Source organism: Astyanax mexicanus, chromosome 15, assembly GCF_023375975.1.
Source record: "Astyanax mexicanus isolate ESR-SI-001 chromosome 15, AstMex3_surface, whole genome shotgun sequence".
Taxonomy (NCBI): domain Eukaryota; kingdom Metazoa; phylum Chordata; class Actinopteri; order Characiformes; family Acestrorhamphidae; genus Astyanax; species Astyanax mexicanus.
In genome coordinates, this window is record NC_064422.1 from 18,086,852 (window position 1) to 18,113,039 (window position 26,188).

General features: G+C 39.2%; 1 long non-coding RNA gene across 1 annotated transcript; it reads right to left on the minus strand.

The window, feature by feature from the left end:
- Positions 1 to 21,643: 21,643 nt before the first annotated feature.
- LOC125781154 (uncharacterized) lies at positions 21,644 to 22,262 on the minus strand. Its single transcript, XR_007424283.1, has 2 exons — positions 22,072 to 22,262; positions 21,644 to 21,896 (listed from the first exon to the last, which is right to left on the minus strand). It is a non-coding gene; the product is annotated as an uncharacterized LOC125781154 (long non-coding RNA).
- Between the last annotated feature and the right edge of the window lie 3,926 nt (positions 22,263 to 26,188).

A 26,188-nucleotide genomic window follows, 5' to 3' on the forward strand; every position in this document is an offset into this window, starting at 1 on the left:
CCGCACAGATCCCTCCCGCTAGGCTCTGAATGTATAAGCAGGAAGCGGCGGGATGTTCGGGTTCCACGCTTCATTTCAATGTGATGCAAATTAGCTACTGATCCTCAATACCATATTAGACCAATCTATGCCAATCAGGCCCTATTTACATGCCATTAAGCTTCATCAGTGTTTAATTTCACCGGCACCCTCGCCCACCGTGTCGCAGGGCGCGGGTGAAATACAAATAATAAGCCGTGTGTGAAATGCCGTGCGGATTCACTGATGAACATCTGACACATTCAAGAACGCGTGACATTCATCTAACCCTGTTTGTGCCACATTAACCGGCGCTGGCACCCAATCACCCGCTATTGCTCAGCGCACACCACGAATCCATGACAATTAAACAAGTCACGCCAAACATGAAGCAGCACTGCCGTAATGAGCAGGGTCAGAGCACAGTTTCGCTCAAAATATTGCAATGCACACAACATTATGGGTGACATACCAGAGTTCAAAAGAGGACAAGTTGTTAATGCACGTCTTGCTGGCTCATCTGTGACCAAGACAGCAAGTCTTTGTGATGTATCAAGAGCCACGGTATCCAGAGTAATGTCAGCATACCACCAAGAAGAACAAACCACATCCAACAGGATTAACTGTGGACACTGTAAGAGGAAGCTGTCTGAAAGGGATGTTCAGGTGCTAACCCAGATTGTATCCAAAAAACATAAAACCACGGCTGCCCAAATCACGGCAGAATTCAATGTGCACCTCAACTCTCCTGTTTCACCAGAACTGTCTGTCGGGACAATAAAATATTGTGGTCTAAAACCAGGTTTCATAGTTTCACTGTCCAACCCCTGTACTTGGCATCCGGGGTATTGGCTCATGCAGCTTAGGCCAATTCCCATATTATACTCGACAAACGGGTGTCACGGGTGGGTGACCACTGATTACTTTACATTGTATCAAAGTATCATATCTTCAATGTTGTCCCATGAAAAGAGCTAATAAAATATTTACAACAATGTAAGGGGTGTGGTTACACATTTACAGCTCTGGAAAAAAATGAGAGACCATTTAGAAATAGTGAGTTTGATTTACCAGATTAAAAAGCTCTGGAATATAATCAAGATAAAGATGGATGATCACAAGCCGTCAAACCAAACTGAACTGCTTGATTTTTTGCACCAGGAGTAAAGGCATAAAGTTATCTAAAAGCAGTGTGTAAGACTGGTGGAGGAGAACATGACAAGACGCATGAAAACTGTTATTAAAAAACAGGATTATTGCATCAAATATTGATTTCTGAACTCTTAAAACTTGAATTATGAATATGAAGTTGTTTTCTTTGCATTATTTGAGGTCGGAAAGCTCTGTGTCTGTTTCTTTGTCCAGCCATTTCTCATTTTCTGCAAATAAATGCTTTAAATGACAATATTTTCATTTTACTCAAACATGTACCTATAAATAGCAAAATCAGAGAAACTGATTCAGAAACTAAAGTGGTTATTTTTTTTCAGAGCTGTATATGTAATATGTATTTTTAAAATATATATATATATTCTTTGTTTTCTATGGGTAAATGAGCTAGAAATTGATTAACTCATATCTAAGTTGGGTTTTGGTCCAAACTCTACTTCATTGCCAATCAAGATGCCAAATCTGTGGCCCAACAATGGCCAATTGAAAATGACTACTGCGACCAATCCCACACCAGTGCCAGACTGTGCTGAGTAACTCATCGGAAACTCGAGACCCCGGCTGAACTTTAGCAAGGCCAGGAATAAAGACGGCTGTTGTTTAAGAGAAAAGATGGCAGGAAAAAAATCAATAGCATAAACATCCAGCACTCATTCTCTTCTAGCCAAGAGCTGCCCACCCTCAGCCCCCCGCCCACCTGCTCAGGTGATCAGTAACTGAGCTGCAGGAGGGGAACAAGGTGTCCGGTTGGGTCTGACCTTTTCCATCAGGCTGAAGCTGAAGCAACAGTAACGCTGGAGTAAGTAGAGCTGATAATGGAGCTGTTGTGATCTGTAGTGATGAGTAAGATGTACAGTAGGTGGTGCACAATAGGCTGCTGGTGAGAAAAAGGCATTGCACAAAAATATCAGAAAATTGATAAATTGAGAAATAAAAGAACACTTTTGAAAAGCAAAAGTCTCCCTATTCTTAAAAAAAAAAAAATAATAATAAAGTAGATAGAAGCAGATAGTTGAACTATAATGAAGCTTTAAAATTGCGAATGTACACTGAAAAAAAATAACGAGTAAAATGTACTTTTAAAAAGTTTTGCAACTTTCTGCATTCGCTTTTTTTAAGTAAATTTAATTTCAGATAAATTTAAGTAACTTCAACTCGGTTTCAAGACTTAAATGTTACATAGAGTAAATAAGTGAACTGAACTTCAGTCAATCCTTTCTTTTATTAAACTTTACTTCATTTATTTTTACTAAATCAATTCTTTCTTTTAGTAAACTTTACTTCATTTATTTTTGCTGAATCAATCCTTTCTTTTAGTGAACTTTACTTAATTTCTGCATATTTCTAATATTACCTAATTACAATTACTTAATTTATACAATATTACTCAAATCATTTATGATACATAATATATTGTAATGTAATGTAATGAAATGTAAATATATACATTCTTTGTAGTATACTAATGTATTACATGCCATCCATGTGTTGGGGCAGTGAGACTTGGTCTGTTTACAAAATAAATATTTGAATGTGTGTTTTAACTAAAATATTTACATTTCAGGAATTATAATATATCATGTATCATAAATTATTTGAGTAATAATGTATGAATTAAGTAATTGTAATTAGGTAATATTGTGTGCAGAAATGAAGTAAAGTTTAATAAAAGAAAGGATTGACTGAAGTTCAGTTCACTTATTTACTCTATGAAACATTTAAGTCTTGGAACCGAGTTAAAGTTACTTAAGTACTTAAAATAGCAAATGCAGAAAGTTGCGAAACTTTTTTAAAGTAAATTTTGCTCATCATTTTTTTTCAGTGTAATGATGATATAATGTATGTGATTATAAGATGTTAAAGATGTTGCAGCTGGGTCTGTAGATCCTGCACATTTTTAGGTTGCAAAATCTGGCATCCCAACTGGTCCCATAATAGACAATATATTGCTGGTCTCTTGTTGTCCCTGATATTACTACTAGGGGTGACAGATTTACATATGCAATGGATTCCTAGTTCATCACACCAGAAGTTGGGTCACTTTTATGCCGGTCTAATTTGACCACACATGTAATTCTTTACGTATCTACAAGACATTGGATCAGGCAGAACTGCATGCCAAGTTCAAATGAAAAAGCAATGAGGCCTACAATGAAAAGAACACAGTACCTACAGTGAAATATGTTTGGGGTTCAAAGATGTTTTGGGGTTGTTTTGCTGCCTCTGGCACCTGGTGTGGAAGTCATCATGAAAATTTGAAGAATATCTAAAGGATAGTTGTGGGTTGTAATGTAGAGCTCAGTTTCAGAAAGCTAGGTATGCGCTCTAGGTCATGGGTCTTCCAGCAAGACGATGACCCCAAATATCCAAACTAAAGCTCCCAGAGATGGATGGAAACAAAGCTGTATAATGGAGAGTTATACAGTGGCCAGCAATGAGTCTGGATCTAAATCCTATTGAACACCTTTTGGGAGATATTAAACTTGCTATTGGGAGGAAGCATTCTTGAAATATCTTGAGAGAGCTGGAGCAGTTTTGCAAAAGAAGAGTGGTCCAAAATTGCAAATTAAGAGGTGAAAGAAGCTTGTTGATGGTTATAGGAAAAGATTGATTACAGTTATTGTTTTCCAAAGGGTGCACAACCAAAAAGCAAATTGAGGGTGCCAATGTTTTGGAGAGTTTTGTGTTAATAAATATATAATTTTTTTTTTCTCTGTTTTTTTTATGTTGTTCCAATATGAACAAGGGGAATAAACATATGTATAACAGAATGTGCAATTGCTAGCAATTTTTGGGAGAAATATTTTATTTTCTAGGAAGAATTCAGTCAAAACTGTATAATTTGTCTGCTTGGTTCATACAGTATATAGCCTGTGTGGTTATAAATATGATATGCCAGGTTATATGGCTTGTATGATTGTATACATGGTCTTGAATGTTTTGTATCTTTATTGGTTTATGGCCAAGTAGTCTAGTAGTCTATATCATGGTCGAAACTAACACATTTAATCTCACAACCCTGATAAATATATGGACTTAAATATATGGAAGAGACCAATGAACTTAACAAGGTTTACACTGTAACGAATCTTTATGTCTGTGGAAGTTCCATGTGACTGGTGTTAATCATGCCCCGATTCCTTTCTGTAGCTGTTAGGTTTCGATCTGTGTAGTGAAGTTGGGTAAACAGAGTGAAAAATGGAGCATTGGTGGAAAAGACCGAAACTATGTCCTGTGTTCCTGTGCCACACTACTGAGCTCATTTCATCCAAAACACCTCGTACAAACAGAGCGGGACAAACAAGTGTAAGAGTAAGTGGGAGAACTGGTTCGATCAGGCAGGCGATGGAAAAGAGAGGAAGGAAAGAATACTAAAAGAAGGTTAATGGTAGGAAAAAGTGATGAACTGGTCACTGTGTAGAAAGCTGAAGCTCATCTTGGGACATTGGGATGATGTTTACCACCATGTTTTACCTCTTAATTTAGCATTTAAGAAGTCCATTACGCCATTAGTCCAGTCATGACTGGTTGTTGCCAGTCATTTATAGACATATACAATACATTTAAATGCATTTTAACACGCCTTCTAATAAATGCTGCCTTAGGTTGCACTCATTCCTGACACAGATGTGCAAATGCCCTTAACACATCTGGAGTCTGTAGAGAAGTACTGCTATCAGAATAGGCAAGCCAATATATAGTATATATACAGGGATTGGACAATGAAATTGAAACACCTGGTTTTAGACCACAATCATTTATTGTATCGACGGACAGTTGAGGTGAGTTGAGGAGAGTTGAGGTGCACAATAAATTCTGCCGTGATTTGGGCAGCCGTGGTTTTATGTTTTTTACATACAATCCGGGTTGGTACCCGAACATCCCTTTCAGAGAGCTTCCTCTTCCAGCATCCACAGTTAATCCTGTTGGATGTGGTTCTTCCTTCTTGGTGGTACGCTGACATTACCCTGGATACCGTGGCTCTTGATACATCACAAAGACTTGCTGTCTTGGTCACAGATGCGCCAGCAAGACGTGCACCAACAATTTGTCCTCTTTTGAACTCTGGTATGTCACCCATAATGTTGTGTTCATTGCAATATTTTGAGCAGGACTGTGCTCTTACCCTGATAATTGAACCTTAACACACTGCTCTTACTGGTGCAATGTGCAATTACTGAAGATTGGCCACCAGGCTGCTTCAATTTAGCCATGAAACCTCCCACACTAAAATGACCTGTGTTTCAGTTTCATTGTCCAACCCCTGCACATATAAAATCTTACCATCTGGATATTACACATTTTACAACCAGTTAAGAAACTAAATGTCCTATTATTTGACAGCTGGGCACATGATGGCCTTATGGGTGTTTGAGATTGTACACCTCTGGTTCAGTTTATATTTGACCGAGCATAAGGCATGTGTGAGTTTGGATGTCTTGAAAAGAAAATTATTATTATTTTCTCTGAATCAGAAGGAAAAAATGGCGACACCCCGATCCTTCCTAGTGTTGCATGATGCGCCTTATAATCTAGTGCTCTCAGGCAATGTTTTATGTACACATGACACACAAGAGTCAATTGTCATTATTTGGCATGTGATAGAAGTTTGAAAAAATGCTAAACTCATAACCCTAGAAGATCTGTATGATGTTCTGGAGATGTTGTGACCCAGTCACGGGTTGGTTCTTGTTAAATGTCTCAGATTCTTGCGCTTGTTCAGTTCTCCTGCTTCAACACATCAACTGAAAGAACTGACTGTTCATTCGCTGCCTAATACACCACCCTGTTACAGGAGACACTGGAACTAGATCATCTGTAGCACAGTCCTGTCAGTGGTTTTCATGGTTTGGTGTATATTTCCCAGTGGCGTGCAGTTAATATAGTGGGTACCCCTTCCATCCACCCGCCGACCTACACATAGAATTATATAAGAACTACATATTCTCTGTCTCGACTTATATGAGCTAAATGCACATTCATTAACAGCAACAAAATCAATGTTTACAATTAATTACACACTGCAGGACAGCCATTAAAAAGGCTATTAAATATGATATGACACAATATTTGTCTCATTTACATGTCGCAATTCCATTATAGTTAGCTAACTATTTAAATAATCCAACATGCGCCCCGTTTTACACTAAGCAATGCCTTCAACACCTTCAACACAGCACTGAGAAGGTTAGACAGTCATGGCCCCGCCCCTGGAGTGAAGATCATGAATCTGATTGGTTAGATTGTCCTGCAACTTTGCTAATATACTCATTACTACACCCTTCTCAAAATCAGCAGAAGCCATTTTAAAAAGCTTTGATTGGTCAGAACAGCTGTCAGTCAGATAAGAGTCCTGTAGCAACTAAAAAAACACAGACTAAGGCTTTGAATTAGTTGCTGTTTTTTATTTTAGTTAATTTATAAAATATATGCTTATAGTTTACAATAACTATAATATATATTTTCTGATTAAATATTATGTAATGATTTACCTATTGGGTTGTAAGGGCCTTACTGCACACCACTGATATTTCCACAGTTGAGACTGATCCAGCTCTGGTGCAGATGTTCTTTGCTTGTTATTTGTTAGATTCTGAATCTATTGTGGGTCAGAACACAGTGATAACGGTGAGTCTGGGTTTTATAGTGCTGTAGTTTAATTCCAGCAGAGATCAATACGTCAATACTGAACTCGTATAACCTCAGAGAGGGGTATGCCTTCTGACCAGGGTCAACCACTGAAGACAGCTTGAGATCTGTAGTGTTATAAGGCCATCTGTGGAGTTATTGTGTGTGTGTGTGTGTGTGTGTGTGTGTGTAGGTGTAAACTGGACAGTGTGTGTGTGTGGTTTGATGAGGCTATCACTCTTTCTTTCTTTCTTTCTTTCTTTCTTTCTTTCTTTCTTTCTTTCTCTTCAGTTCCCTTTAGATTCTGATGAAACACACCTTCAAACATTTATGTCTTTATAATGAACTCCTTTTATCAATCACTACAATACATTTGATTTTTGGTTACATTCACAAATACCACTTAAAACTTCAATGTGCTTTACAGAAGCCCAATGTTCACCATATCCAGAAGCGGCATCCACACTTTTTGGGATCTGACATGGATCATCACACGGTGAAAACACAGTGTATAGTGTTCAGATGAGTCAGTTTTCCAGTATTGTCTTTTTTGGAAGAAATAGACCCTTCCTTCCACTAACAGATCAGGAGAATCTCTCGCTATCTTTAATAAACTCCTGAAGACAGAGCTCTTCAAAGAGCACTTACTCTCCTAACACCTCTAACTAACAACCTTCCACTACCAGATCAGGAGAATCTCTCACTATCTTTAATAAACTCCTGAAGACAGAGCTCTTCAAAGAGCACTTACTCTCCTAACACCTCTAACACACTAACTACTTCTAACCTCATTTCCTTCTTCCCCTCCTTCACTCCTCTATCCCATTATTTCCCTTTGACCTTCTTTAAGCCCTATCTAAAGATGTTTTTACCTTTAACTTCTATTCCTTTTGTACTTCACTATTGTAAGTCGCTTTGGACAAAAGCATATGCCAAATGTAATGTAATGTAAATTGACCTAAACATTCATGAAGTGAATGATTTGGCATCAAGCATTAATTGAATGAATATTAATATTTTTAAAACTTAATTTGGGTATTTAATTCATTGGAATGAATGTTATTTGTCTTAAATGTTCTTTTTATTAGACAGTGGTAACATTTTATGGTTTTACATGTTTACAATTCTAATTTATTACACAGAGGCCACTGAAGAAAGTCTGGTATTAAAATTCACAGCTCGTTTCCTTGTTTCATTCCTTGTTTGTTTATTTGAGGTGCATGATGTGAGATTTCCTGCTCAGTCATGGCAGGTAGTTTAGAGAGAGCCTGTGTTTCATTAATGATAATCCTGATTTTATTGCTTTTCTGTCCAGAAGAACGGCTCCACCTCCTCTACAGCCTGTCAGCCTGAGTCTGTACCTCCTACACCACCCTGCCCTGCCCATTATATACCAACCTGATGCTCATTCCATAAACGCGTCTGAAGAGGGAGGGGCAAATTCTGTTACTATGACAACCAAGCTCAGAAATTCTACGTTAAAACTGTCTAAGATCATGTGATACTCTGGGTCACATGGATTCCAGTCAGTATCAGCAGATTCTTGATTACGACCCTAAACACTAAACACTGCTCAAAAATGATCCAAAATACCTTCAACAAGAAGCCAGACTCTCATGGGAAGCTTTACAGGGGTTGGACAATGAAACTGAAACACCTGTCATTTTAGTGTGGGAGGTTTCATGGCTAATTTGGAGCAGCCTGGTGGCCAATCTTCATTAATTGCACATTGCACCAGCAGAGCAGAGCAGAGCAGAGTGTGAAGGTTCAATTAGAAGGGTAAGAGCACAGTTTTGCAACTGTACACAACATTATGGGTGAAATACCAGAGTTCAAAAGAGGACAAATTGTTGGTGCACGTCTTGCTGGTGCATCTGTGACCAAGACAGCAAGTCTTTGTGATGTATCGAGAGCCACGGTATCCAGGGTAATGTCAGTATACCACCAAGAAGAACCAACCACATCCAACAGGATTAACTGTGGACGCTGTAAGAGGAAGCTGTCTGAAAGGGATATTCGGATGCTAACCCGGATTGTATTCAAAAAACATCGAGACAATAAAATATTGTGGTCTGAAACCAGGTGTTTCAGTTTCATTGTCCAACCCCTGTAGGAAGCATTTAGAGGCAGTTCTTTCTGCAAAAGTGGCTGTCGAATAAAAAACACTTTTTTTTCTCCAATACAGCAACTTCATTTCAGGAAGAGTTTATATTGGTCCGTTCATTTCGGCACAGTGTAAGGGACAGTTTAGTTTATGTGTTCAAATTTTGTAGTAAACTTAAAAAAATCAACAAAAATGGAAAAAATGTTTTTTCATTGGACAGCGACGATTTATAGAGATAGATAGATAGATAGATAGATAGATAGATAGATAGATAGATAGATACTTATATATATATATATATAGAGAGAGAGAGATAGATAGATAGATAGATAGATAGATAGATAGATAGATAGATAGATAGATAGATAGATAGATAGATACTTATTAAGATAGATAGATAGATAGATAGATAGATAGATAGATAGATAGATAGATAGATAGATAGATAGATCACACCAATTGATGTGCATGTTATGAGGGTAAATAGACAGTTATACATACAGTACAATACACAATACACAGTTATAACTACAATATTATATGTTTACAGATTATGTAAGAAAATACATGTATGAAATGCAGTAAAAAAGTGACAAAATATATCTAAAAAAGCAACAATATACTGTTAGAACTTTACTTATAGAGAAAACTGTTGTCTGTTAAATAAACAGTAAAGTACTGTTAATACTCCAGAGAGAACACTGGAGCCTGACTGCAGCTTCAAACACACACAGCAGCAGCATCAGTACTGAGGACACTACTGTCACAATCCACCGCTACACTTCCTCTGGGCTAGCCAGCCAAGATCCTCTATAAACACACACACACACACAATGGCCCTCTGTTCTGCACTCGGATTCTGTCCTCAATGTAGGCCACGATGCAGAAATGCTTTGTTCTAATGTATCCACCCCAAAAACACGTCTTCTAGCCCTAGAGATCCCATTAACGTGATTGAGCTTGTATGTCAACTTTATTATTTTAATTTTTTTTGGAAAGCTGAGTCCCATTTCACTAACCACAACCAGGTCTGATTACTGCCAGATCTGTAGAATCAAGAAATTACTTAAATACAACCTGTCTGACAACATAAAGAAGCAACTAAAAGATCTCAAAAAGCAACGCATTATGCCTCGATCTGAAGAAAAGGAAACTCAAAAACAGATGAGAAACAAACTCAGTGATCGTCTATCCGCCTGGAAAAGGTTACAAAGTTATTTCTAAAGCTTTGGGACTCCAGAGAACCACAGTGTGAGCTATTATTCACAAATGGAGAAAACACTGAGAACACTGGTGAAATCTTCCCAGGAGTGGTCGGCCGACTGAAATGACTCAAAAAGGGCATGGACAACTCATCCAGGAGGTCACAAAAGAATGCAGAAAACATTTAAAGAACTTTGCTATAATAGATTATTGCAAAAAAACCTTCGGCCATTATATCGTAATAAAACCCATTATTCTGACTTAGTCTTAGTGATGCCATAATTGTCCGTACTGTCTTTGTATATGAAATCTGCTCCTCCAGAGTTCCTCCTGAAATCAATGCCATTATTTGCCAGTTCCTTTAGCTTTACTGCAGTAATAGCCTCTAATCTTCAAAAAAAATGAGATTATCAGTATTGTCTGATAGTGATGCTACACTATTAGCTCCATTCCAGCTCTTTATGTTAATGGGTGCATTGTAAAGTTGCTAAACTCAGCTGTAAGCATGAGTATTGTAGTTAACTGCACTGAAAAAAAGATACTTTGGACCCACCTAAAAAAATTACTCTTATTTGTTACACCTAAATATATTAGTTTTTTATGTTTATGGTTTAGTTAGAATCTAACATTTTGATTTAAAATCAATCAATAGATTATATAACCCAAGTACCAGAAATTTCTTTAAAACAACTAACAAAACTAAAAAAAAACATTTTTTGTTATTACAGCCATGTACAGTTTTACCTTTAATTAAACAAATGAAATAATTTTAATTATTTTTGTTAGTTGTTCTAAATGTATATGGATTATTTTTATGTGTGAAGGGATTTCTGAGTAATTAAGCTGAGAACACAAGGTGCGATTTTGGACGCAAAATGTTAATGAAATGCTACACTTGTTGTTACACTTTTTACAGTGCATGCATACAATAATATTAATACCTGAGAAACTGCAACGCTAATGATCTCACCCCACCACATCCTGCCCTGATTCCCCCACCCTGTTCCTGCTCACTTCACTCCCGGAGTCTGAGGAGGAATTTAATTTCCGGGGCTTTCTGACCAGATGACTCGCTCCACTGCAGCTTATGTGGACTATCAGATTGAATCTCACAGACAGACCCCTCACAATAAACCCACCGCCATTCATTTAACTCCTGCAGAGAGAGGAGCTGAATCAGATCCAGTCAGAACTCTACAGGGGTTTAGCACGGACTGCGCTGCTGTAGAAAACCCGAACAAGAAGAACCAGATAAAGAACATCCTGAAGAACAGAAGAAGTTCTTTCACTAGACTGCACTTCTTTCATTAAACGCAGATTCTGACCTCAGGTTTGAGGTTTAACCCTCCTGGTATGCTGCAGGTCAATTGTCCCACCTGTATATCCCCTATCACTAGTGATGCCACAGCACCAGGAGGGTAAAGACTAGCACATGCCTCCTCCGATACATGTGAAGTCAGACACCACCTCTTTTTGAACTGCTGCTGATGTAGCAATGATGAGTAGCATCAAAGCACACTCGGAGGAAAGTGCAGCAACTCGGTTCCAATACAGCAGCTCACAGATGCCCTGTGCTGATCGACATCACCCTTTAGAGTGATGAAGGGAAAGAGCGCTATCTACCCACCCAGAGAGAGCAAGACCAATTTTGCTCTCTCAGGGTTCCAGCAGCTGATGGCTGGCTGATGAGGGGTGTGTGGTTGAGGTGAGGAAGAGCCGTTCAGAGGCGATATGTTTGCATGTATAAATATAAAAAAGAGCTGGAATCCTATCTTTCTTCAGTGACCAGTAATCCAATGAAACAAAGCAGAGGTATACAGCAACACCTGAACACTTTCTTGTTCACAAAAATTGGCTCACGTGGCATTCATTTATACCTCAGACCACAACTAGACATTTTAAAATAAACGAAAAAATGATGGAATGAGACTTTTAAGCAGCAAATGAACAGTCAGTTGTTGTTGAAGTTGATGTGTTGAAGCAGGAAAAATGGACAAGCGTTAGAATCTGAGACCAGTGACATTAGGACCATGGGAACCCAGGATTTTCTCGTTGATGCTTATAGAGGCGCTGCCCACAGTTCATTTGCAATTAGTTCCAGGATCTCTAGGATTCCAGGATCTCAATTGTTGTTGAAGTTGATGTGTTGAAGCAGGAAAAATGTACAAGCGTGAGAATCTGAGACACTTTGACAAGAACAGAACTGTGAAGTCTTCTGACAACGGGGTTTAGAACTTCTTCAAAACATCTTCAGAACATCAGGCAGGTCCTGTGGGGTGTTCTCAGTACGCTGTGGTCAAAAATGGTCCTACCAAAAGTGTCCAAGGAAGGAGACACCCAGTGAAAAGTGACAACCAGTGACATCAGGACCATGGGAATCCAAGACTCTCTCGTTGATGCTCATGGAGGTTTAATTAGCAGGGTAAGAGCACAGTTTTGCTCAAAATATTGCAATACACACTTGTCACATTATGGGTGACATACTAGAGTTCAAAAGAGGATAAATTGTTGGTGCATGTCTTGCTGGCGCATCTGTGACGAAGACAGCAAGTCTTTGTGATGTATCAAGAGCCACAGTATACAGGGTAATGTCAGCATACCACCGAAAAGGACGAACCACATCCAACAGGATTAACTGTGGACGCTGTAAGAGGAAGCTGTCTGAAAGGGATGTTCGGGTGCTAACCCGGATTGTATCCAAAAAAACAATACATTATTGTGGTCTAAAACCAGGGGGTTCAGTTTCATTGTCCAACCCCTGTAGACAATACATATTTGGATGTTTTTCTAAGTAAAAGCTAGTGTTTAAATGGGCTTATTAAGGACTAAACGATACAAAAGCAACACAAGTATTTTATGTTTTTTAAAACGTAAATATTTCATGGAAAAATGAAGGATTGGAAGTCTTCTATTGAGCGGAATGTGGAAAGAATGAACACAGCAGGGTTGTGGAAAGTCCCGTATGTTCCACAGAGATGGCCTTTACTGATGCCAAGTCACCCTGGTCCCGAACACTCCGCCTCCACCTGGAGCGTATTCTCCGAACCCAGCCAGAGAACAGCCAACTGCGGCCCACAGAGGAGCCATTGTAGCTGGAGCCAGGCTGAGCGTGAAAGATGTCCGCCCTGGAGAGCGAGAGGCAGGTGCTGATTTCTGGGTTTTAATGACGCGTATTTGATCGCCGCCCTACGACCTGTTCCCACCTTCGCTTTCCAGCCTGGCATCCAGCAGCTCTGCCCACATTCTTCCCCAGAGCTACACCTAGAGCTACTTCATAACCGACACAGCTGTCAACAGTTGCGCAAAGTCGTGCACAAACACAGTGGAGTACCACCTGGAGTACTTCCTGGAGCAGCATCAAAGATGGCGCCGCTCTGAAGGATTTACGGCAGATAAACAGGGGGAACTCCAGGCAGGAGCCAGTTGGCTATAGAGAGGCCAAAACAGCAGCAGTGGCTTCAGCAATGAGTGTAACAGATTTCCCATTGGATTCCTTTTTATTACTGTTTATAAATAAAGGTCAATCTACAGTTACAGTAGATACAGTGGTGTGAAACAGTGTTTTTTAATCTTGAATGTTTCAGATCATCAAACAGTTTTAAGAATCAGTCAAAACAACACAAATAAACACAAACTCCAGTTTTTGAATGAACCTACATTGCCGTGCACTGTAAAAAAGGAATTGTTAAGAAAACTCAAAATTGTACAGCAACATGATGCATCAAGATTTTTTAGTTCAGTCAACAACTGTGCTGTTTGTCATTTTTATCCATTTAGACAACTTATATTTACTTGTTGGCATAGATCTGATTATTTTGTTAGGAGAATATTCCTGTTAAACAAGTGATTGTTTTTGGGTTTGTTTCGCAAAATCCTCAACATATACAGGGGTTGGACAATGAAACTGAAACACCTGTCATTTTAATTTGGTTTCATGGCTAAATTGAAGCAGCTTGGTGGTCAATCTTCATTAATTGCATATTGCACCAGTAAGAGCAATAAAAGTGTGAAGCTTCAATTAGCATGGTTTTCAAAATATTGCAATGCACACATTATGGGTGACATACCGAAGTTCAAAATTGTTGGTTAACGTCTTGCTGGTGCATCTGTGACCAAGACAGCAAGTCTTTGAGATGTATCAAGAGCCAGGGTAATGTCAGCATACCACCAAGAAGAACCAACCACATCCAACAGGATTAACTGTGGACAGAAGAGGAAGCTGTCTGAAAGGGATGTTCAGGTGCTAACCCGGATTGTATCAAAAAAACCTCGGCTGATCAAATCACGGCAGAATTCAATGTGCACCTCAACTCTCCTGTTTCCACCAGAACTGTCTATCGGGACAATAAATTACTGTAGTTTAAAACCAGGTGTTTCAGTTTCACTGTCCAACCCCTGTAGGTATTCTCAACATATTTTTATAAAACTGCCAATACTGACAACATAATACTGCTGCAGCACAACAGTGAACTCCAGTGTAGCTCCAAGCCAACATACTTTTAGCACAAGGAACACAGAATAAAAGTAACTTGCTCTTACACCCTTCAACACATATATCACACTAAAGCACGACCAGGATAAGGTAGTTTTGGGCAACAGACAACACAAAGATGGTAAGTAAGGGAGAGGCCACACCCAAAATATCAAATATATGGTTCCAGTAGCCTTATGGGAAAGCTGTATGAACCAACACTGTAGAAAGAGCATTGACACATGTAGTATAACTAAAAGTTGGTTGAAATTTCACTTTTTCATTGGCTCAATAAGCATTTTTAGTTTAAGTTTTCACAAAATTACTCTTTAAAGCGGCATGTTTCATGTGGGCACCTATTTCCAGCCCCTGGCTTTAATCTACAGGACTAATCAGACGCCAATTACCGGTGTTTTATCAAAAATCGACATTGTACTGGTTTCGCATTGTTAGCCATACCAGATAAAACCAGCGCATCATACAGTATTTTGAAAATCCAAATCCCATAGAATGTTCACATGTCTACAGATACTGTAGTGTTATATTACAGCTTTCACTACTGTTGAGGTACATTGCAGCCATCTTGGATTCTGAACTTGAGGTCGGGAATGCTTTCCCAACGTTCTGAGTGGGAAATCGGACTAGTCAGAACTAGGAAATTCCAACATCTGACTCAAATCAAACAGAAAACAGCATAATTCTTGTAATTAAATATTCCCATTGCCATCTCTTCTTTAAATCCAGCTGTGTGTTTATCTGTTTACTCGCTCGCTAATCCAGCAGCTGTGCGTCTGTCTGAGCAGAGATATCTCTATAGGGGAAGATGGGAGGCTGATGGGAGATTAAGCTGATCAGGGTCACACTTCAGAAAAGGCCAGAAGCCTCAGCGCCATCAGATAAACGAGCTCGTTTAAATCCGCAGACGCTCATGAATATTCACCAGCACTCAGCTCGGCTAATTACTGATCATTCTTTGGCGTTTATGGACGCTATTTAAAGGCATGGCGTGTGGGAGGCGTCCCGCCGAGCAGCGAGACAGTAAACCATCATGTGTCATTCACACTCCAACCCCGCCCCCCCCCCCAGCCCCACCCCAGCCCCCACCACTGAGCTCCCACAGCTTTAATCACATCAGCTCATCTGATAAATGTCAGACTGCAGTAATTAAATCCAGGAAGTGGGAACGTCTTCATAACTTCCAGTTCAGCGTTTACATCTGAACTGCAGCCGTTCTATTTATACATCCAGCTAGAATCACTGGCCACTTAATTGGAAACACCTACTGATCTTAAGGGTTCCTAACAGGTTCTATAGGCTAGGATGATGTTTTGTTCCTGTGTACTTCAGTATGCCGACACTCACAATATGCAAATCAGTCAACCATCTGCATCTCACCGTTATCAGAGGCACATTGCTCAGCCCAATCAGCTCTCCTTTCTCTTTCCTCTAAACCCATACATCACCCAGTGTCCCTCCCAAACTTCGTTGTCCATCTTTTAGCATTTTTCAATTTGTTTGCCCTTTAAATGTAAGGGAAGTCAGTCTAACTCTTTGAACCCTAGGCTGGTTTGTTGTATTTTTTCTCAGTTTTTGTCAGTTCCTCTTTCAGGTCTTATAACACAGTAATTATATCAGACAGACACATGCCCTGATATCTTTTACTCCAGAAGACATACGACTGCTGAAAAATATAATCATTTAAATTTGTAAAAGGAAGCAGAATTGTTATATTTTTCTGGAACTGATCACGTTTTAGTAAAAATTTTACCAAGCGCCTGTTTTTCAATGTTTTGTATGTGACTTTAAATATATTCATACCTAAGATATCTTTTCAAAAGTGTATAGACTAGAGTGTTTGAGTTGAAAGCATAATAATATTGACATATAGTTCATTACATGTCTTATTAATTATTACCTTAACAAAATACATGGAGAAACAGCATCAGGCGGAGTTATTTTTCTTGATAATCACACCTCTAGGATACATGTAGATAAAAACTAAAAACCACCTGACACTCAGAGCAGCCTATGCCTTTCAGTATTTTGATCAGAACACACAAAGAAACCAACTATATACAAAAATGTAAACTTTTTAGTCTAAATAAATAAAACTGTTTAGTGTAAAATAACTACTTAAAGTAAAAATGTGCGAGTAAAATAAAAACTATATAAAGTAGTGTCATACTCTGCTTTAGAGTGCAGGTGTCACATCCTCGCCATGTTTCCCTGTGTTTTTCCCGTCTCCTAGTGTGTTTCCCCAGTGATTTTCCATCACGTGTGTCTAATTTGTAGCTCCGCCCGTTCCCTAGGTGTTCAGTTTTTCATGTTACTATATATAGTACCTGTTAGTCTATGTTTGCTGTCGGTCTTTGCACCCTCTCCTGTTATCTGTCTTGCCACGTTCGCTATTGTTATTTCCACGTTCTTTAGTTCTTCGTTTAGTATTTATCTCCGTATATTCCTTGTTTATTTCTAGTTTGTTTTCTTGTTTATTTCCCTAGTCCTGTTTAGTTATTATCTGTCTAGCTTTGCTTTTTGTTATTTTCCCTGTTTGTTTATGTATTTATATTTTCCTCGTTTACTTCTAATTTGTTTGTTTGTTTATCTATTATTTAATAAATTCGTTGGTCTTACCTGCTTTTACGTCCGCCTCCCATCTGCTCCATCGTCACAGCAGGTAGTTTCACACTTTTTCTGTGGACACTTTTGAGTCTTTATTTACTGATATTATTTGGTTTGAAACATCATATAAATATGTTTGAAGCACTAAAGGTAAATAATATTGGTTGGGGAAGGAGATCTCACTTTTTTAGGTGTTTTTCTCTAAGGGTTAAACTATCTGGGTACAGAATATTTATGTAAATCAAGTTAACTGTGCTTAATTTATGTTGGCATTACTTAAACAACGCTCTTTACAAGAACAGCAAGAACAAAATCCAGGACTGGAATCTGGATTAAAGATTCTGATTATACAACTTGATCAGAATTGGAAGCACAGGATAGTGATATGACTTAAATCTCTAACATTGTAACATTAATTGATATATTGATAACATTATTTTGCATGAGTGAGCACTGTAGTATTTACATCTACATTTACATATACAGCATCTACCTTAAACATCCACTTACTGCCCACTTTATTCAATCTTATCGTGCTTCTAATTAAAGTGGTCACTTTATTAGAAACACCCATATCTTATTGTGCTTCCACTTGCTGTGGCCACTTTATTAGAAACACCGACTTATCCTCTTTTGCTTCCACTCAATGTGGCCACTTCATTCGAAACATGCTACATCAAACGTCTATCACTGGCAACTTTATTAGAAACACTTTACTTTCTTTTGATTCTACTCAATGTGGCCACTTTATTAGAAACACCCTTATCTTACTGTGCTTTGTCTTGCAGTGGCTACTTTATAAGAAACGTCTACTCATCTTTTTGTGCTTCCACTCAATGTGGCCACTTTATTAGAAACATTCTACCTTAAACATTCATAATGTGCATTTTATTATAAACATCCTACTTTCTTCTGCTTTTACTCAATGTGGCCACTTTATTAGAAACACACTTATCTTATTGTACTTCCACTCACCGGCCACTTTATTAGAAACAGTGTATATTAAACTTCCACTCAATGTGGCCACTTTATTAGAAACACCCTACTTTCTTGTAACTTGACTCACGGGCTTCTTTATTGGAAACACCCTATTTTCTTGTACCTCCCCTCACTGGCCACTTTATTGGAAACACACTACCCTCTTGTACTTCCACACACTGGCCACTTTATTAGAAACACCCTATTTTTGGGGGCTTTCACTCGCTTGGCCACTTTATTAGAAACAGTCTACTTTATCGTGCTTCCACTAATTGGCCACTTGATTAGAAACAGTCTACATTAAACATTTACTCACTGGCCATTTTATTAGAAACAGTCTACCATAACATTCACCCAGTGGCCACTTTATCAGAAACAGTCTACCTTAAACATAGACCCAGTGGCCACTTTATCAGAAACAGTCTACTGTAAACATTCACTCACTAGCCACTTTATTAGAAAAAGTCTTTCCTAAACATCCACTCACTGGCCACTTTATTAGAAACACCCTCATCTTATTGTGCTTCCACTCAATGTGGCCACTTTATTAGAAACACCCTTATCTTATTGTGCATCACACACACTTTATTAGAAACAGTCTACCATAAACATTCACTTATGGGCACCTAATTAGAAACACCCTACTTTTTTAGTTCTTCCACTTAATGTGGGCACTTTATTAGAAACACCATTACCTTCTTGTATTTCTACTGTTTTGCCACTTTGTTAGGAACGTCTGATTCTTTAAAAGCACTATATGGAATGCTAAGCTGACGAGACATGCAGGTGAGTTTCAGGCTAAGCTGAGGAGCAGGTCTGGGTTATTTCAGACTGCAGGGAAAGTGTCATGTCGTTTATACGGGTACACTGGCTTTATAGCCTGACTGAGCACCACATGCCAGAACACATCACTTCCACTGTACCCATTAAAGATACAGAGACGACGTTCCAGCACAGCAGAAAACACTGCTGACTTATTTATCAGACGCTCCTCCTCCTCCTGCTCCTCCTCAGTAGAGCACGCTGAGATAAGGCCTAGATTAAGGGAACTCGCAAGATCCTCGCATCATTTTTTTAAACTGAACTCAGACAACCTTTTTTTCCACCATACTGAGTGACTTATTCTACTGGCAGAATTTAGTACCAGTCAAAAACTCAAGAAAAAAATATGCAAGCCCAGTTTTGCCAGACAGCCACTGCCTAGTCATATCAATGGCATTTCAACAGTAGGGATGTGGGGCTCCGAGTGGTCCAACGTGCTGACTGCTGCCACTATGATCAGGAGATCGCTGGTTCGAATCCTGGTCATGCAGCTTGCAATCGGCTCCCGGAACCCTGAGAGAGCACAATTGGCCGTGCTCTCTCTGGGTGGGTAGATGGTGCTGTTTCCCCACATCACTCTAAAAGGTGATGTTGATCAGCACAAGGCATCTGTGAGCTGATGTATCGGAACTGTTAGGCCTTCATACGTAGATTGTTTTAGAGGCACACTTCAAACGCTTCGAGGGAGAATCACTTGTAATATGGTGGTAGTTTGTCTCAGTAGCTAGGTAGCTAGCTTACTTTCACGTTCCACCTTAAATGATGAAACAGACAGCAGGGACTGCAGCATTTAAGGTGGAACGGACAAATAAAATAAAATCAAAGCTAAGCAAATCTAAATTTAGGGGTTTTGGACCTGTGTCAATGTATAATGACTTTTTAAAATTAATTTAAAAGCTGTCTGAGCACCTTGTGCCCACCAAGTTCTGAACCTGCTAGTGAGCTTGGTCGTAACTCCCTTATTCTGTCACTTAAAAGTAAAAAGAAACCTTTAGTTGTAGAAAAAAGTGATTTGATTTACATTGTAATACATATCGATATCAGCTGATATGGAAAACTATATCGTGATAAGATTTTTTTCCATATCACCCAGCCATAAGTAGTAAGTATCTCCAAAAAGCATCTTGGCAACTTCTTCTTCTGGATCGTACCACACATCCAGCTGCAGTGCTGGATGGCAGGCGTTTTACACTGTCTCTGGTAGAGCTGTTGTTTAGGCTGAGGCTAAATCCCTGCATGGTTTAGACTTCTCCTCACTGTGTGCTAAAGCTAAAGCGGGTGCAGCACTGTTGGAGGAAAGTGTTTTCCACCTGAGGATGGAAAAGCTGAGCTGGGTCAGGCAGCAGAGGTTCTGGCACAGAGCTAACATCATTTAAACAGGTTTTTCATAATGGATTGATTATAAAAGATGATGATTAAAGGCAGTCTTTCACTTATTATACCATAAAAAGCTCAAGGAGAACAATGGGTTTATTTAGGAAGCTCCCACATCTAAATATACAGATCATATACAGTACTGTGCAAACGTTTTAGAAACCAAAGCAAATGACACTAATTTATTATATATATCTCAGCAATATGAGTTTTTACCTGAAAAAAAGCACCACATACGATTTGAACAGATGCAAATAAACATTGATACAGTAAAATGTAACAAGGAATTCTCATTTTTAAGTAAGTATGTTACGCTGCTAAACAGGATGCGTGTTCGAAAATCTTAAAAAATGGCTAAATTAAAACAATTCTGCAGTTTAGGGCAAAAATACATTTTAATGTTGGGCCAGGTTGGTTTAAGTTGTTTTTTTTTTTTCCCTTTTCCTTAATAAATGAAATTGTCAGTTTAAAACTGCATTTTATATTTACTTCAGATAATCAGAAAATAAAAGAAAGATAAAAAAGCAAAAACAAAGGAAATTTGTAGGCGTTTTCACTTTTTACTGTATATCAGGGTGAATCTAAAGTTACAGTAGATACAGGTTTTGGCACAACACTGCTTCTTTTTTTTCTTCTGGGGATTAAATTGGTGATGAAAGCCTCTCTCAATTTCCTTTAATTGGTCTAAAAGTCTAAACAGTTTAGATCAGTTGAATTTTGATCCTGGCTGTGGTTTGCGGCAACTTTCACACCTGCTATTTTGGTTTGGACCAAACTGAGATGTCCAAAGGTCCTTTGGGATGAAGCTGATGTCTTTATCCCCTCCTATAATTCACTTCGCATTATAACGCCATAATTATGATAGATAGATAGATAGATAGATAGATAGATAGATAGATAGATAGATAGATAGATAGATAGATAGATAGATAGAAAAACGTGACTGATGTGCCATAGAAATATAAATATGCATACGTTACAAATTGGTTCTATGTGAATATGTGAATACCTAATCATGAGTAAATAATTAAGAATTAAAGTGGTTGAATAATAATGTCCATATGGTGTGACTCAGTCAGTCAGCAGCACCCAGTCCCCGATGGAAGGAGTAAATATATATAATAAAATCGGTATGCTGGCAAGTGGCAATCAACCTCACCACAAGATAATGCCTCACAACTTATACAGGTGTTTGCACTCCCAAGCCATTAAATGAAGCAACACTTCATCATGAATTCACGCACAGCTGTATGTTGTGTAGTACATATTAGTGTTTAATTGGGCATAAAAATAAAAATATTAAAAATATTGGACTGGTAAAAGTTGTACATTGAAATGAATGGAGACGGTTTGAGCTCTCCATCTCCATACAGTGGGCTGCTTTCCACTCAGTGCTTCTCCGGTTGTTAAGTCAAACCCAGGGGATTTCTCCATATCCCTCATCCTCCATCCTCCCCCTCCATGTTTGATTCATGCGTGTCCGGCTCTTTGATCCTGCTGTCCAGCCTGGAAATCACAAACCTCAAATGTAAAAAGCAGATTGTCACTCACCTTTCAGAGCGTGTGTGTGAGAGAGTATATGTGTGTGTGCGATTCTGCATGTGTGTGTGTGTGTGTGTGTGTGTGTGTTGGGCTCGTCTGGATCCTAAAGAGAGAGACAGCTTTCCTCAGTGGACCTCACCTCCACTGCTGAGCCCCGTTCATCAGAACCGCTGTCAGCAGACGTGGGATGGGCCTCCGCCCCGCGTGAGTTTCCACAGGGGAAGCAAGCGAGAACCAAGCTGGAACCTGAAAAGACATAAAAATTGTATTAGCCTGCAGTAAATCATACAGATGGAGTCAATCTGGACTGAAACAACCACAATACACTATGGCCACTTTAACACCGCATATTAAAGTGGCCCACATATAAGCTCATATGTGATACAGATGTGTTGTCTGAGTGTGAACAGCAAAAAAAAAAACAAAAAAAAACACTCAATCTCATTATTTTTATTTCCTAATATGTGGAATAGAAATCAGATACATCTATTTTTTTTTTAAATTTGCAATTTCTTTTGTCAAGGAGAAGAAGAAATGGATGACAGCAATATCATTGGCTGAAAGGTGTTTACTGAGTGACATTATTAGCCGGTAATGCACTGTAACCGAAGCTCTCCATGTATTACTCCGCCGCAAACAGGTTACCTAGCAATGATGCAGCACTTACAAACCAAATACAAACCAAATGCCATGTCATTAAACACAGCTGGGAGAAGCTAGATCCCATAGAGGCACAGTGCAGAAATGGCATGTCTCCAATAAGCGGCGCAGACAAAGACTCGGCCCCACAAATAAAAAAGCCCAGTGATTCAAAAATATGCATATTACACACATTATCAGCCTCCAATATCAGGTTAAGAGCTGTTATTATTAAAATAAAAGCTTAAGTGTATATTTGTTACAGTTAATATAGGGTATTTTAAGCTGAATGTAAGGTGGACTCTTGAAAACTGTTTATTTGGGTGAGTAAAGCGCTTCCATTTATTTACAGTGCGCTTAGATTTCCAATGATAAACGGTAATATTTAATTTTCACAGCTCTTGTATTATATTGTATTTTATATTTTATCACATACACCAAGCATAAGGTTTTGATCAGCTTCTTGTTCCTACACACATTTTTTTTTTAGTCACAGAGGACACTATAGTTCTATATTTAGAGCTTCTTGTCAAAGGACATCCTCCACAGAAGACTTAACACAGGACACCTAACACCGGTCACCTAACACAGGACAACTTCCACAGGACACTAAACACAGGACATCTTCCACAGGATACCTAACACAGGACACCTAAAACCGGTCACTTAACACAGGACACCTCCCACAGGACACCTAAATCAGGACACCTCCCACAGAACACCAAACAGAGGACATCTACCATAAGACACCTCCCACATGACACCAAACAGAGAATATTTCCCACAGGACACCTCCCACAGAAAACCTTCCACAGGACACCTCCCACAGGACACCAAACACAGGACATTTAACACTGATCACCTAACACCGTACAACTTCCACAGGACGTCTCACACAGGACACCAAACAGAGGATATTTCCCACAGGACACCAAACACAGGACATTTAACACTGGTCACCTAACACTGTACAACTTCCACTGGACACCTCCCACATGCCACTGTTGGTGGACTATTCTCAGTCCAGCGGTGACACTGAGGTGTTTAATAACTCCAGCAGCACTGCTGGTCCAGCTAACACAGAACATTCTAAGAATATTTAGCAACATTTTGAAAAGTTTTCAGATTTTACAGAAATGTTCTGAAAAAATGTGAAATAATAATGGTTTCAAGAACGTTCTCAGGAGTATTAAAGGTAACTTTCCCAATAAAAGGTTTAAAAACATTATTTAAAAATGTTCTACAAACATCAGGAAAACTTGACAGATTAGTTCCTATAATCCAACATTTTTAGTTTTAGGGGTTTCTGGTCGAACACACCACTACCATGCCAGTATCCATGCAATGCTGAGAATGACCCATAACCCATAATAAAGTATGTAGAGAAACAGATACAGGACTATAGACTGTGATTATAGAACTACAAAGTTTCCTGTATGCTAAGTGGAGCTGAAAATTGGATAACAGGTATAGAAACATGAAGGTGCTCATCATCAGTGATGGTATAGTAACTTTGAAAAAGTAATCCGATTACTGATTACTGATTACTACTTTAAAAAGTAACTTAGTTACCTTATGGATTACATGATTTTAAAAGTAACTAAGTCACTTTACAAGTTACTTTATTAGTTACTTTCAGCAGCTGCAGACACCACCTCCCGCCGCCTTAACATAAACATTATAACCAGTTTTGCCAATACTCCCTTTATTGGAAAATGCAATTTAACAACCACAATGTATCTCTAGAACAGTTTTTTTTATAAAAAAATAAAAGACCATTTTTTCTTGAATTAACTTAACATAAATATATTTTTATAAAAAATAAAATATGGTCTTTCTTGATTTTACTAAACATAAATACTTGTTTTTATAAAAATATATAAAATAAAGAAAGTCTTTCTTGACCTGACATATTTAACACTGTAAAACTCAACATTGAACCTGTTGTTCTCTGCAGGGCAGCAAGGAGTGGTTTCATAAAACAGAACCGTGTATATGGTCTAGGCCAGGGATCACATATATGCGGACTGCGGTCCGGGTCCGGACCCAGACGTTGTCTAATGCGCACCCAAACCGATAAACTACTGAAAAGGATTTCATTCTGACCGCGTTCATTTAAAGCGTCAGAACTTTCGGCGCTCTGCGGCACAGGAAACTTGCAGACCACTCACGTGTGGTGTAAAATCTTCAAACGCTCTCCTCTGCCAATCAGATCTGTGCAGACCGCTGCCCTGGCTAGTGAATTGGGACGCGGCTTGGAAAAAACGCCTTTATAAAGAGATTGGGAGCCCGAGAACTGGCGGAAAAACGAGAATGGGCGGAAACTAAAGACACGCCGAGTGCGAGAGACAGGGGAGTGCGGTGAGTAAACCAATGGTTGTACCTCATTAACAAAAGCGAGATGCGTGTGATTGGGGGAGGGGGGATGAGGAAGAGAGCGCTGTGTGTGTGTGAGTGTGTGAGGTGGGGAGAGAGAGAGTAACGCACAGTGACTTGGAAAAGTAACTTTAATCTGATTACTGGATTAGAAATAGTAACGCTTTAGATTACTCGTTACTGAAAAAAAAGGGTCAGATTAGAGTAACTGACATCACTGCTCATCATGATATGCTTGATGACCCTAAGAAGACAGAATGGAAACAGCTCAAGATCCCAAGATCACTTGGATGGAAAGAGCTAATGGTGTCAGAACAAAAAGCACTTTGAACGATCTCTCTCAAATCTCTCTCAGGCGCTTTAAATAAAGCTTCACCCAGAGTGATCAGAATTTCGATTTCAGTAAAACTAACTATTTGCTGGATTTTCCAGCAGAGGCTAATTATAGCTGCGTCTGTTCGCTCGGTCAACGGCGGACGGAGCTGGCCGGCTCTCTGAACACTCGCTGCTCTGTGTGACCGCACCGCAGGAATTTCTGATGGTGTAATATGAAAACCATGGCCCCGTGTGGAGCAACACTCGCCCTCTATCTTCCCCCCAGACGGACGGAGCGCGGGAGCTGGAAAGGTAAACATTTGACCGGAACACTGGGCCTGTATGATGTATGGGGTAAAGGCTGTGGAGCCGCGAGCCTCGGCTTCGGGCAGGCCAGAAATCCCAGAGGTGGACGTCTGCGCCGCAGAACCTGAGCGAGAACTCGGATAGAAACCAGCATCAGTCACACGGCGGAGTCCACCGGGGCATGTTCTGACCCAGCACAGCACAAACAGAACAGAATATCTGTACAAGAACACATGGAGATTTCTGGATCTGGAGTTAGTCAAGGATTCCTGACCTTAACTCACCCCTAACTCACCCTTAGCCGACCCTTCTAGAGTCTTTTTAACCTAGTTTTGCTTCACATAAGGCCAAATCTTGTCTGGTAGGCCCAGGAAAAGTTTAGGAATGCCCTGAGCTGGACATTTTCTCTAAACGTTTTGAGGTCATTTTTGAGGTCAATAGTTGTGGCTGATCAATAACTGAGGGTCACGAACTAAAGATAAAAAGCATGGTTATTTACTCTTACAGCCAGTAATTACACAGTATAAAACATACATTATTACTAAGAATATCTAAAGAGGAGTGGAGTGATTGAGATTATATGGATAAGTTTATAAAAAATTTACTGAAATACAGCTCTG